This window comes from Pseudophryne corroboree, chromosome 7, assembly GCF_028390025.1.
Source record: "Pseudophryne corroboree isolate aPseCor3 chromosome 7, aPseCor3.hap2, whole genome shotgun sequence".
Classification (NCBI taxonomy): domain Eukaryota; kingdom Metazoa; phylum Chordata; class Amphibia; order Anura; family Myobatrachidae; genus Pseudophryne; species Pseudophryne corroboree.
In genome coordinates, this window is record NC_086450.1 from 49,575,579 (window position 1) to 49,587,635 (window position 12,057).

At 49.6% G+C, this 12,057-nt stretch overlaps 1 protein-coding gene across 1 annotated transcript in view; it reads right to left on the reverse strand.

Annotated features, from left to right (window-relative positions):
* The window catches only part of LOC134944527 (uncharacterized), a 143,931-nt gene that overhangs the window by 33,039 nt on the left and 98,835 nt on the right, over positions 1-12,057 (reverse strand). The gene's annotated exons all lie outside the window — the stretch shown is intronic.

Genomic DNA, 12,057 nt, shown 5'->3' on the forward strand with positions numbered 1-12,057 from the left:
GGAAGGAATCACTGTTGGCTGTATGTCTGGAACTTCCCGTTACCTCCTTTCATGTTAAAGCACTTTTGGATTCTGGAGCTGCAGAAAGTTTCATTACTTCCGCCTTAGTCCGACAGTCTGAAATACCAACCACTCGTTTGGAGCGAGCTATCTCTATCACCGCGGTTGACGGAAGTTATATCCCTGAAGGGATCATCACCCACCGTACAGTTCCTCTAAAGATGAAAGTTGGTATTTTCCATTCTGATGTTATCTCTTTCCTGGTAATTCCCAAAGCCTCTCAAAAAATAATCCTAGGATTCCCGTGGTTGCAAAAGCACAACCCCCGCTTGGATTGGCAAACTATGGATGTACTCGCCTGGGGGGAGTCATGTTCTCAAAGCTGTTTATCCACCGTCAAGCCACTCTTTACCCTACACTCCACTGATCTCCCAGATGCCTATCAGCCCTTTCTGGACATGTTTAGTAAGCAAGGGGCGGATACCTTGCCTCCCCACTGAAGTTGGGACTGCCCTATCGATTTACTGCCTGGTAAAACACCTCCCAAAGGCCGAACGTACACTTTATCTCTCCCAGAAACCCAAGCGATGTCTGAGTACATACAGGAGAATTTGGCCAAAGGGTTCCTTCGCCCTTCCTCTTCTCCAGCAGGGGTTTTTTTTGTTAAGAAGAAGGACAGGGGGCCTACAGCCTTGCATTGACTACCGGGGCCTCAACGAAATTACAGCTAAGAACAGATACCCCTTGCCCTTGATTCCCAAACTATTTGACTGTGTAAAAGGGGCTACAATTTTCTCCAAATTGGACCTGCGGGGGGCTTATAACCTTATACGCATTCGCTCAGGAGACGAGTGGAAGACTGCGTTCAATACTCGCGACGGGCATTACGAATATCTGGAGATTCCCTTTGGCTTATGCAATGCTCCAGCACTCTTCCAGAATTATGTCAACGAGTTATTCCAAGATCTCCTCTATAAGTGACTGGTTGTGTATCTGGACAATATTCTAATATTTTCCAAAGATCTGAAAGTCCATCGGGAACAAGTCAGAGAAGTCTTGAGACGTCTAAGGGAAAATCGACTCTTTTGTAAACTGGAGAAGTGCACGTTTAAGGTTCCCTCCATCCCTTTTTTAGGTTACATCATTTCCGGAAGGGAATTATAGATGGATCCTGCCAAAGTCCAAGCAATCAGAGATTGGACCCTTCCTACCACTCTGAAGGGAATCCAGGGAATTTTTAGGCTTCGCCAATTTCTATAGGAAGTTTATTAAAGATTATTCCTCCATCATTGCCCTGATTACAGCACTAACAAGAAAAGAGTCTAATTCTGCAGCTTGGCCACCTGAAGCACTAAAAGCCTTTTAGTTTCTAAAAGAGGCCTTCATGTCTGCTCCTATCCTTCGGCAACCTGATCTCAGTCGTCCTTTTCAGGTGGAGGTGGATGCTTCTTCAGTAGGAGTGGGGGCCGTCTTATCCCAGTACTTCGAGGATCAAATAGCTCATCCTTGTGCTTATTTTTCCCGAAGATTCTCTCCGGCAGAACAAAACTACGCCATTGGAGAACAAGAATTGCTTGCCATAAAACTTGCTTTTGAAGACTGGAGGTACTTACTGGAAGGAGCTCAGCACCCAATCTCAGTAACCACAGATCACAAAAATCTTTTATATCTTCAGACCGCCCGATGTTTAAACCCACGGCAAGCCAGGTGGGCACTGTTCTTCTCACGTTTTTCTTTCAAGCTCAGTTATCGTCCAGGGTCTCTTAATCGGAAAGCGGATGCGCTCTCTCGTTCATTGAATTCAGATGAGTCCACAGATCTTCTGGACAGACAATTCATCCTAGATCCTGCCTCCTTCACTGCAACTCGTACTACTCCGCTTCCGCCACCAGGAAAAACCTTCGTTGCACCAGAACTCAGGAAAAAACTGCTCACGTGGGCTCATACCTCACCGTGTATGGGACATGCAGGTAGCCTCAAGACTCTTAAGTTCATTCAACGCTCCTATCGGTGGCCTCATCTGAAGACGGATGTTTTGGAATTCATAGCTGCCTGCCCAAAGTGCGCCCAACATAAAAGTCCAAGAGGATCTCCATCGGGTCTTCTTCATCCGCTATCGGTTCAACAAAAACCCTGGACACACATCTCCATGGACTTTATAACTGACCTACCTGTCTCCAGAGGACGAAACACCATTTGGGTCATTGTGGACCGATTTTCCAAATTGGCGCACTTTGTCCCACTCACAGGTCTTCCAACCGCTCCACAACTATCAAAAATTTTCATATCAGACATCTTCCGGTTACATGGACTTCCACAAGAGATAGTTTCCGATCGAGGGCCTCAGTTTGTGGCTAAATTCTGGAGAGCACTGAGTTCAGCTCTTGGGATGTAATTAAGTTTCTCTTCTGCATACCATCCCCAAACAGATGGCCAGACTGAGAGAGTGAACCAAGACTTAGAGACTTTCCTACGACTCTTCATGTCTTCTTCTCAGGACGATTGGCTGGACTATCTTCCATTTGCTGAATTTGCTCACAATAATCTCTACCATTCCGCTACTCATTCCACACCCTTTTATGTAAATTATGGACTTCATCCACGTGTTCCTGCTTTCCAATCTCTTCCAGCTCTCGAAGTACCTGCTGCATAGTTAGCCCTTCAGCAATTCACTAAGATGTGTGGAAAAGTTCATGAGGCTCTGCTTATAACGTCCAATAAAAACAAGGTTTTTGCAGATCGGATATGGAAGGCTGTCCCTAGTCTCAAAGTGGGTGATCATGTTTGGATTTGTACTCGAAACTTAAGACTCAAGGTCCCTTCCAAGAAATTTGCCCCCAGATTCATTGGACCATATCCTGTTGAAAAAGTATTGAATCCAGTAGCATACAAAGTAACGTTGCCTTCGTACTTGAAGATCCCAAATGCATTTCACATTCCCTTACTGAAGCCTCTCATACTGAACCGTTTTCGAGCTGCGCTCCCTAGACCTCCCAAGGTGCAAGCTGCTTAGGGAGAAGAATTTGAAGTTCATAGGATATTGACTGTCGTAAAAGATATGGTCGTCTCCAATAGCTTATTGATTGGAAGGGATATGGACCGGTGGAAAGGTCCTGGGTTTCTGAAGAGAACGTACATGCTCCAAGATTAGTCCAGGCCTTTCCTACCAAGAATCCGATGAAAGCACAAGGGTGTTCAGAGCCTACCCAAAAAAGGGGGGGTACTGTCAGGCTCCGGAGCCTTACCTCCGGCTGGTGCTCCCGCGGGTTACCATCCCGCTGGTTGGCGCGGCTGCGGCGGCAGGGAGCTGCTGGCGGTGGGTCCTTCTGGACGGATGTGTGGCTGTCGGGGGCCGAGGGTCTGGAGAGCCGGGCGCTGCGGTGGGGTTCGCTGCGGTAAGGTCCTCTAGTGGTGACACAGTATAGTGTGTCAGAGACAGAAGCTGGCTAAAGCTGTGTGCTAACAGCTAAGTGTATCTCCTGTGCTGGGGGCAGCCATGTTGGAGACCAGAGTATTACCAATGAAGTTCCCAATCTGTGTCCAGCCAATCCTGCATGTTCTCCCCTTACAAAAGGGGGCTGGCTCACAGGGAGAGTGCCAGTGCTTCACGTTACCGCCTTGTGAAAGGTTCTCCAGCTCTGTGCTCCCAGGTTACTTCTGGTTCCCTGGTCCTGGTTGCACTCATCCATCAGTTACCTAAACGCTGCTGCAGTCCTGCTGTCTAAGTCTGTTGCCACTCATGGAAGCGCTCACGGGGTCCCAGGTCGTAGAGGCGCTCCAGGTGCTAACGGCAGTTCCCGCAGACGTCTGCATTTCTTCAAAGTCCAAGTTCTTCAGCCTTGTCTTTCAATCACAAACCACAGTCCTCATTTCTTCAAAGTCCAAGTTCTTCAGCCTCGTCTTTCAATCACAAACCACAGTCTTCATTTCTTCAAAGCCCAAGTTCTTCAGCCTCGTCTTTTAATCATAAAACACAGTCTTCCGTTCCTCTTTACCGGAGTTCTTCAGCTTCACTCTTCAAGTCATTTAACCATAGACTCTAATTCTTCCAGTTTCTTCAATTGCTCCAATATTCGTGTACAGCCTGATTATTCATCAAAACTACAGTTATCTTCCTACGAAGTCCTCCTTTTCTTTACGCCCTCCGGCCCGCGTTAACACTTAGTTAGGCTTCCACCCCATGAGGAGGAATTACATTCAGCCACCTCGTTTACTCCTCTCACACGTAGCTGTCCCTTCAGCCAAAACTCGGTTGTCGGAACCCACACTTACGCCGAGCGTGACACAGAGATTTGAGAGTAGTCTCAATCTTGCGGTCTGCAGTATGCTTCAAGGAAGCTGCCCCAGAAACAGGTAAAACTATCTTACGTTACCTGAGGAAACAAGAAGGTTGTGAATAGCCTTTTTGGGACCTGAAACTTCATGTCAGGATTCACCCAAGTTGCTTCAAATAGGGAATTTTATTCCTTAGATGCAAGGAAAGTAGCTGAGGATTTCTTTTTCGTATTAAAATGAGATTCCTCTCTGTCCTCTGACACCTTATCAGGAATGTGCAGGACCTCTCTAACAGCTTCTATGGGTCCTGTATTCCCTGTGACAAAGCTGCATCCCCCCCCCCCCCCCTCAGGGGGGGGGGGGGGGATTGCAGGGGTCTGAGAAATAGCAGGGGTCTGAGATGCCAGAATAACCATTGAATCTCTATTCATCAGGTCATCTACAGATTGCCTTAAATATTGCGTCTCCTTTTCATTTTGGGATAATTTGTTTGAAATATTTGAAATCATCCCTTTTAATGAATCTAAGCATATAGGCTCTGATTCACTAGCCTGAGAATGTGTACTATCCTGAGTACACTGTAGAGATCCCCCAGATTGAGAAAAGCACTCTGCTGTGCATGATACTCACTCCTTTGACATGATAAATGTAAAAGAACACACACACACACACACACACACACACACACACACACACACACACATTGAGGAATAGGTTTAAAGCACAGTTAGCCCACACAGAGCCCTTCTAGGGAGACACAGAGTATATTGGAGCCAGCCACACAGCGCCCCTATAGCTAAAATACAAACTTAGCTGGGTCGCAAACTAAGTACCCTAATAGGGCTTAGTACACCAAAATATTGCTCCCCCCCTGCTATGACCCCCTGGAATCGCTGAGGTGCTCTGGAGTCCGTGTGGAGGAGCTGCGCTTCCCTGTCAGGCTGCCTGTGTATAGCTGCAGATGGGAAAATGGCGCTGGTTAGCTGCTGGGTCCGCGCATAGTGAAGGCCCTGCCCCCATAATGGCGCGTGGTCTTCCCGGGTTTTATACTGGCTGAGGTGCAGAATAAAGTCTACAGTGGGTTAAAACCCCTGTAATATGTGCCAGATGTGGGTAATAGTAGTGGCTCCAGCCGCCCCTCACAGCGGTCACACCGTGCATCTGAAGCCTGGAGCGCAGCATGCATGCAGCGCTGCGCTCCTACCCTTATTCCACCATTACAGCCGGCGACCCGCTAACCGGGACGCCGGTCACCTACTCACCACTCTTCAGTCTTCTGGCTCTGTTAGGGGTGGCGGCGTGCTGCGGGAATGTACGCTCGCCGTGGTGGGGCTTGTGAATAGCACCCTCAGGAGCTCAGTGTCCTGTCAGCGGGGAACGGGACCATTAACCCTTCCAGAGCAGAGACGTGCAGTCAGGGCCTCCCCTGTCATTCTCCCCTGTCATTAATGATTACAATAATATAAAGAAGATACTTATGACACATATTCTGTGTCCTAAGTATATGCTTTATATTATTTTAATAATTTCTACACTTTAAAACTGTTTAAATTTTTTTTAGAGGCATCGAGAGCGGTGCCTCCTGTGTATAATGGCAAAGGGCTGGACGCGGGGGGCGGGCAGGGGGCGGGGCCAAGGACAGGGCTGTAAAAGCCCGTTACAAAAACCAGGAAAAGCGGCACCAGTGTGAGTGCCTCAGTAACAGGGGCGTGCTTTCTGCCCATATGAAAGCACGCCCCTGTCACTGCTGCAAATATGATTGGGCACTGTCAGATCACGGGCTACTCCTGACCTGAGTCCCGGCAGCTTCCTTTCCTCCGGCCAGACCCGCATCACCCGCACACCGCCGGCGCCGCCGCTCATCACCCCCGACCCCCGTCACCTGGTGCTGACATCTCCTCCTGACCAGTGACCAGGCGACGTAGAGCTCTGCGCCGCTAATCACCCACACACCGCCGGCGCCGCTCATCACCGCCCCTACCCCTGGTGCTAATCATCTCCCCCCGCCCGCTCACCGTCAGTGCTGCCCCCCCCAACCACCGCTGGTGCCTCTCATCTCCCCCCCCCCCCCCTCCCCAGCTCCAGCGCTAATCATCTCTCCCCCCTCCCTCCCCGCTCACCGCTGCTCATCTCTACCCCCCCCCCCCCCAGCGCCAGTGCTAATCATCTCTCCCCCCCCCACTCACCATCAGTGCAGCTGCCGCTCATCTCTCCCCCCAACCACCGCTGGTGCTTATCATCTCTCCCCCCCCCCTCACCTGGTGCTGCTTATCATCCCCCCCCCCCTACCACTCCCCTTGGCCTGCAGTGCAATGTACAGGCCAAGGGAGCGCCGGGTCAGAAGCCTGCAGCCAGAGGAAGAAATCATGTAAGTGGCTGACACACTACACTACACTGCACTGGACTGCACTGCACTACACTACACTACACTACACCTACACTGCACTACACTACACTACATACACTACACTACACTGCACCTACACTACACTGCACTACACCACACCCTAAGGATAGAGGGGGGGGGTGTAAAGTGCTCTACCTGTCGTAATGTGTACAAAAAAAGGGGGGCTGTCTGCTGTAATGTGTAAAAAAGGGGACACTGTCTGTCGTAATGTGTACAAAGGGGACGCAGTCTACCGTAATGTCTAAAAAGGGGACGCTGTCTGCCGTAATGTCTAAAAAAGGGACGCTGTATGCCGTAATGTGTAAAAAGGGGACGCTGTCCGCCGTAATATGTAAAAAAAGGGGCGCTGTCTGCTATAATGTGTAAAAAGGGGACGCTGTCTGCCGTAATGTGTAAAAAAGGGCAATCTGTCCGCCGTAATGTGTAAAAAGAGGACGCTGTCTGCCGTAATGTGTAAAAAGGTGGACGCTGTTTGCCGAAATGTGTAAAAAGGGGGACATTGTCTGACATAATGTGTAAAAAGGTGGACGTTGTCTGCCGTAACGTGTAAAAAGGTGGACGTTGTCTGCCGTAACGTGTAAAAAGGGGACGCTGTCCGCCGTAATGTGTAAAAAGGTGGACGTTGTCTGCCGTAACGTGTAAAAAGGTGGATGTTTTCTGCCGTAACGTGTAAAAAGGGGACGCTGTCCGCCGTAATGTGTAAAAAGGTGGACGCTGTCTGCCGTAATGTGTAAAAAGGTGGACGTTGTCTGCCGTAATGTGTAAAAAGGGGACGCTGTCTGCCGTAATGTGTAAAAAGGTGGACGTTGTCTGCCGTAATGTGTAAAAAGGGGACGCTGTCTGCTGTAATGTGTAAAAAGATGGACATTGTCTACCGTAATGTGTAAAAAGTGGACGCTGTCTGCCTTAATGTGTAAAAGGGGCTCTACCTGGTGTAGTGGTGCTACTGTGCGGCATAATTTGAATAATAGAGACTACTATGCACCGTTATATGAATTGGTATAATTTTGTGGCCACACCCCTTCCCCAAAAAGCCACGCCCCTATATATTTTGCACATGCCTGCAGCGCGCACTGCTCCTGTTTTACATAAACTTGGACTTGGATGGAATGGGGAAGGGAGTCCAAAGCATTTTGTCGCACCTGTGCCCATCGCCCGCTAGTTCTGCCACTGGCTCTACCTGCTGTAATGTATAATAGGGGGCTGTACCTGCCATAATTTGAAAAAAGGGATCTCTACCTGCCGTAATGTGTAATAGGAGGCTATACCTGCCGTAATGTGTAAAAGGGAACTCTACCTGCCGTAATGTGTAAAAGGGAGCTCTGCCTGGCGTAATTTGTGTAAGTGGCGCTACTATGCGGCGTAATTTGACTAATGGAAGCCCTGGACAACAAAATTGCATTCATGTCCTCCTCCCACTCCCTTCCCAGTTCCAAACACTAATTTATTTATTTATTTTCTATAAAAATGTACAATATATCACAAGTATGATGAGCAGGCAGGCAGCGGGCATTGGTGGCATCGGACTGAGATGCAAATTAGTGACGGAGGGCTGGGTCAGTTGATGGTGGGCGAGTTTGTAAGTCATTGGCGGTGGCAGCAGGCATCGGCACAGGGGCAGTAGTGAGCATTGGCTCGGCGGCGGTAGGGGTCATCGGCAGGATTCGGAGGACATTATGGCTGTAGTGCCTCACCAGCCACTGACCTCACCGCACGCCACTGTTCCAGAGGTTGGGCTGTTCCCCTCCTAAGTCCCATGAAGCAGGCTGGCTGGTGCCAACCAGACCTGCCTGAAAAGAATAAAATAGAAAATAAATGCAGAAAACTCTTCAGGAGCTTCCCAAGCATGACCGGCTCCTCCTGGCACATTTTCTAAACTGAGTCTGGTAGGAGGGGCATAGAGGGAGGAGCCAGCGCACACTATCAATTTCTTAAAGTGCCCAAGGCTCCTAGTGGACCTGTCTATACCCATGATAGTAATGTGGACCCCAGTATCCTCTAGGACGTAAGAGAAAAAACTATAATGTTAATAGTTTAGGAAGCCGAAGCTATAGAGAATGTGATACAAAAATGAGATGTCATTAAAATAAAAAATAGTGTTAAAGAAATTAGTATGTGATAAGTGTTAATAAAGTGTAAGGGTATGCCACACTAAAGCCATCCAGCTCAGACAATCCAGGTGCACCACACCCCACACCTCCACAACTCCAATCTGGGGCTATGATTAAATTCGTACTGCATGTGCGTGCCCGCCATTTTGGAAAGGATTTTCTTCTGCGACAGCTGCGGCTGCAGCGTCCGACGCTGGACTCCAAAGAGGTGAGTATTAAAATATTGGAACAATGTGTGTGGTGTGGCCCCCCAAGGACCCAGGGGCCCGTGTGCACCGCATACTGCACAGTGCACACCCATGATAGAAACACCTATGTAACATCATGATGTCATATGTTCTGTGGTCAGGGATTGGTGGAGCCTATCACAGCAGGTGCCGCCAAGTGATAACTGCAGGCTGGCTACTGGAAGCACAGATTGTCACATGGCTATATTTGGGATCACTATCCCGGTAACATGGGTGTGCAGAATCTTGCACTGAGATGACGCTCGGACATTGGGGGGTCATCCCGAATTGATCGCTAAAAAACGGCAGTTCTGCGCATGCATATGCGGCGCAATGCGCGCACTCTCCGTACAGGCACAACGACCGATGCAGCTTTGCACAGGGTCTAGTGATGCATTTCAGTCGCACTGGTTGCCACAGAGTGATTGACATGAAGTGGGTGTTTCTGGGTGGCAACCGACCGTTTTCAGGGAGTGTTAGGAAAAACGCAGGCGTGCCAGGGAAAACGCAGGTGTGGCTGGGCGAACGCTGGGCGGGTGTGTGACGTCAAATCCGGAACTGAATAGTCTGAAGTGATCACAAGCGCTGAGTAGGTTTTGAGCTACTCTGAAACTGCACAAAAAATGTTTGCAGGCGCTCTGCCATACAACCGTTCGCACTTCTGCTAAGCTAAAATACACTCTCATTGGGCGGCGGCATAGCGTTTGCACGGCTGCTAAAAGCTGCTAGCGAGCGATCAACTCATTGTGAGACTTGAGCTGGCAACAAAGTAACAGCTCCGTGGGCTGAACCAGCAACCGGGAACTCCAGTTGTTACACTGTGCAGAAAATGGGACACTCCAAGATGTGATCCGTGCTGATAATTAGAAATAAGCCGGTGACCAGACGCTTTGGGGGCTGAGGTGGCGAGTGGACAATCTGACAGCTGAAGCGAGCAAGTTACCAGACATTCTAGGAAAGAGCTGGACTGACATCCGGGCATGGGGGGTCATTCCGAGTTGTTCGCTCGCTAGCAGATTTTAGCAGCATTGCACACGCTAGGCCGCCGCCCTCTGGGAGTGTATCTTAGCTTAGCAGAATTGCAAACGAAAGATTAGCAGAATTGCGAATAGAATATTCTTAGCAGTTTCTGAGTAGCTCCAGACTTACTCCTACACTGCGATCAGTTCAGGCCGTTTCGTTCCTGGTTTGACGTCACAAACACACCCAGCGTTCGGCCAGCCACTCCCCCGTTTCTCCAGACACTCCCGCGTTTTATCCTGGCACGCCTGCGTTTTTCCGCACACTCCCAGAAAACGGTCAGTTTCCGCCCAGAAACACCCCTTTCCTGTCAATCACACTCCGATCACTTCAACGATGGAAATTCTTCATTCGAACGTGAGTAAATCTACTAAGTTTTGTGCTAAAATACTTAGCGCATGCGCACTGCGTACCATGCGCATGCGCATTTTCACCTTAATCGCTCCATTGCGAAAATCGGCAACGAGAGATCTCGGAATGACCCCCATTGTCACAGCAGAACTGCCACAGCAGAGAGCTTTCTGCTTGGATCAGAGACACAGCGGCTGATTCACAGTTGCACATACACCCAGTTGTGCCTTTTCTAGCACTGTGCATGCTCCAGAACCACCTGCCTCCATAGAAAACAGAGAAACAGACTACTATGGGCTACCGGCGCCATCTGAAGACAGTGTTAGCTTCCGGAACTTGATCAATTTAAAATTTTAGTAGTTCCCATAGAAACTACGGAGGGCCACAGCAAAATTCTTCTGTATATGCTGCGGGCCACTGTACATACACTTGTGGGATACTTAATACTTGGAATATATATATATATATATATATATATATATATATATATATATATATATATAAATATGTATATATGTATATATACTGTACAGAGACTAATTCTGAGTTGAAAACAGTGGGAACCAAGCAAGTGACTTTGCACATGAAACATTTCATGATACACTGCAAGTTGCGCAGAGGCGGATTTAGAGGTCAGGCCACCTGAGGTAAAATAAATGAAGAAAAAAAAAAAACAACAACTATATATATATATATATATATATATATATATATATATACACACACACACACACACACACACACACACACATTTTGTGCCCCCCCATAGTATAGAATATAATTTCTCTCCTGCTGCCCTAAAGTGTAGATTATAATGTGATAGGAGCCACGGCTGCTGTGTTCTGACAGCCCCATGCACCCAGCATCACAGCAGGGGTACCAGCAGCATGGCAGTGATAGGAAGGGATGCACAACAAGATGCCCGGGGTAACTGTTACATGAGTGGTCAAGCTGCTCCCATACACTGAAGAGGGGGGCCATCCTATCCTAACAGAACTCCACTGGTGTCCAGGGGTCTCCCCAGCTGTGAAATGGAGGCCCAGCCTTAGCCCCTCCGCGCAGCCGTCCCCACTCCCTAAATCCTATGTCCTCCGTCCCCACTGCCTTTCCCTCCCCACACAATCCCCGGATCTCCCGGCCACCTACCTGAGCATTACAGCTGCTTTCTCCCCCAGCCCCTCTCTCACCCTCTGTCCAGAGTCAGACACTAGTCTCTCTCCCCAGGTTCCCTCTCTCCCCGCTCACCAGACTCCTGCTCTTGCCCTCAGCTTTCCCCGGTATGGGAGCGGGCCGAGGGTGATGGCTTAAGAGCTATGGCAGGCGATGATGGCCTACTGCCCTAGGTGACCACCAACTGTTTGTAGAGATGTGCCCTGTGGGCACATCAGTGGTGCTGTCCCTGCACCGGACCGGAGGCTGCGGAGGGGTTTAAAGGTTGGCGCCCTCCGGGAGCCAATCGCGGCTCCCGGAGCGGCGGCCAATCGGAGGCGGGCGCAGCTCCCGGAGCGGCGGCCAATCACAGAGGGGCGCGGCGAGCCAATCGGCGCTCGCCACGTCATAGGCCCCGCCCCCGGCGTCTGACGCCAGACGCCGGGCGGGAGCCGAAGAGGACGAGAAGCGCGCGGAAGAGCGCTGAAGAAGCAGCCGGGACCCGGAGTGAGAAGAC